A 3,405-nucleotide genomic window follows, 5' to 3' on the forward strand; every position below is an offset into this window, starting at 1 on the left:
AAATACAAATTGTCCTCACACAGTCCAATGGTAATAATGTTTTTTAAGATGCTATAATTCGCAAAAGCACATAAACAATATCATTAAAAAGAAAAAAAAATACATAGGGCTAATGATTTAATAATAAAAATCACAATAAAATCTCAAAGAAATCAAAAGCCTTCACATCAACCTTTACATTACTTTATATTCTTTTATTTTTCACATCTTACTCTATTATATATATGTAGGAACCTATAAAAGTCTTGGAATACTCATTGAGTTCAATGACAAAAGACATTGGTATAAGTGCCACTGCACGTGTTGTAATTTGTAGGGAGAATCATTCATCTACTCATGCTTTGACTAGAGATGCTACTTATCCAACATTTAGGTAATGCTAATTGCACAAGTTTATTTCTTTAGTGTACCTTACTTATATAATAATCTTATGCTTATACTAATTAATTCTTACGTTTGTTATATAGTGGAACTGGAGCAGAAATGGATGTTGTTGTTGCAAGTGTTGAAGCATATCTTGTTGCAGTGAACAAGTTGTTACGATGCAAGGAATCATTTATACATTCAAAATGAATTCAAGTTTTTGAATTGTTTGGATTTAAACAGAATGTGAAGAATAAAAACTTATATATATGTTTCTTCCATATTGAAAAATAAATGGAAATTCTAATCCAGATAAATTTCCTAAACTTTATTATATATACAACAATAATTAGTGTTAAGACCATTGATATCTTGCAAGGAAGCCACCAAACGTTTTTCGATTGCTACATTTATGTTTTAATATAATTTTTATTATGTATATCATATTTATTCTCAAGTAAAATAGTAATCATTTAATTTTATTCATTAAAATAATTTTTTTAATATATTATATTCATCATATCATATACAAATTTTCATCAAATCTATTAAAATCACATTATCTTTCGTTTAATCCAAACAATATCACAATCATTTTTTTACTTTTTCAAATTCTTTCGTTTACTCTTTCATAAATCATTTCTCTAATTACAATCTTAGTTCTTAAGACTATTGTTGTTTAATGTTCTTACTATGGATGTCATGTGAGCAACTATTAATAAAAAGTATATTCGAGGAATTAGCAAAAGATGAATAACCATTTTTTTTTCTGGGTCCTTGTAATATTAAAATTTAAGGGTTTCAAAATGTTGACGTTTGATTCTTCTTATGGAAGAGTTTGATGTTATATGGCAAAACTTTTATGCACAAGAATAAATAATTGTGGTATAACGTGTTTGATTTGGCATCGTGGCGAGGATTTCGATGTGCTTTGTTCCCAAGCTAACTCCTTTTCAAACGTAAGCTTATGTAGTACAATTTTTCTTTGTTCATTCTCTTGGATTTTTAAGTCAATTTGAATTTGAATTTGTCTCCTGCTATATTTTCTACTTTCGAAAATAACTTTTTAAACAATTATGTTTCCACGTAATCTTTTAAAATATAAACAACCAAAAATCTAAACTTTTTGTATGAATCATCATTGAAGATTGGAAAATAAAATTTTAACACCATTTTTTGACACCATTTTGACACTGCACACGTGTCAAAATGTGGTTGGACGATTTCAAATTAAAAAACAAACTTTGGTTTTTCTCTTCCAAATATACCCCTGCCTTAACTTTTTTAATTTGAAATCGTCCAATCATATCTTGACACGTGTGCAGTGTCAAAATAGTGTCAAAAAATGGTGTTAAAATATCATTGTCCTTGAAGATTTTGGTGTTCTATCGTTTAGTTATAGTATTTTTACTTCGAAAATGTTTCTTTAACACCCTTATTTGACACAAATTTGACACCGGTCAGTTGTTAAATTTCTATTGGCTTTTTTCTTTTAAATGGAAATGGGTTTTTAAAAAACTGACGAGGGTAGAATAGAAATTCTGAGGATATGAAATTTCGTTTAGCGGTTCCTTTTTCTTCTCTTTCATTTTGTTTTTGAAGCTTCTTGTCTCCCATCACTTTTTCCATTCCCGGTTGCTTCATCTCTCCAATCCTTTGGTTTCTCCGTTGCACCGTTCGTCTCATCTCAAACCAAAAAAAGCTATCTTTCGCAAGGTAAGCTCTATTTCCTCTATCCCCTTTTTGGGTGGCTTTGGCGTTGTGTGTGTGTTTTTGTCATTTCGTCCCCTTCTCGCATTGTGTGAGTTCTCTTTCTGTATCATTTCGTCCCTTTCTCACATTGTTCTCTTTGGCGTTATTTATTCATTTTGTGTTTTGTGAACCCTAAGCCACCATTGATTTTTTTGGTCTCTTTTGTGTTTTCATTTTTTGTGCAGTTGCAATGGCTTTCGGAATCCCAAAGGTAAGTTAAAGTTTTGGTATTTTATTTAGTTGCATTTTTTTGGTTAGTAATAACAATCTTTTCATTATTTTTTGATTGGGAGAATATGACAAGTACAATATTTTCATTATTTTTTGATGATTTGGTTGATATGACAAGTACAATATTTTCATTTCAGGAGGAATTGCTTGCAATCAGAAAGCGATATGTACGTGAATGGATCCTGGATGACGAGAACATAAGACTACTGGATGCGCTAGAGGTCTATGGATTGTTGTAGGATAGTTGTCCAGTGTAAAAATGTAGTGTAGTTTAGTTTGTTTTGATAGGATAGTTGTCATGACAGTGTACTTTTTATATGAAGTCAGTGTACTTTTCGTTTTATATATATGAAGACATTGTACAACTTCTTATTGGAATAAGATTGTTTTATGTTTTTGAAGACATTGTACAAATTGTTATTGCAATAAGATGATTGATTTCAAGATTGCTTATGTGCAATGCAGAAATGATTGTTGATTGATGATTGATGTCCAAGTTTTTGTTATGTGCAATGTACGAAAGTTCCATAGCAATTAAGGCCAAGTACTGCAATCTGTGCAGCAAAAAAGACCCTTGTAATCGTTTACAAGAGGTTGGTAATCGTTTACGCGAGCCTTTTTTCTGTTTTGGACATCCTGTTGCACTAAAGGAACCACCTGCGGTAATGTGGGGGACCACAGGGGATTTTGGGTGTTTTTGAAGACAACTTGACTGGTTTTTGGTATAAGTGTGAGTGTAGGGTTGAATGTGATGTTTGGGAAACCCCATGATGTAAAAGGGGTCCACCCAGGGTGATGACATGAACCTTGGGTAAGTTTAGTGAAATCTGCCACATAAAACACTCTTGTAATCATTTACAAGAGGCTTGTAATCGATTACGCGAGCCATATTCCCGTTTTGGACATCGTGTTGTACTGAAGGAACCACCTGTTGTAACGTGGGGGACCACGGGTGATTTTGGGTGTTTTTTAAGACAACTTGACTTGTTTTTGGTATAAGTGTGAGTCTAGGGTTGGATGTGATGCTTGGGAAACCCCATGATGTAGGAGGGGTCCACC

This window comes from Vigna radiata, chromosome 4 (genome assembly GCF_000741045.1).
Source record: "Vigna radiata var. radiata cultivar VC1973A chromosome 4, Vradiata_ver6, whole genome shotgun sequence".
NCBI lineage: Eukaryota > Viridiplantae > Streptophyta > Magnoliopsida > Fabales > Fabaceae > Vigna > Vigna radiata.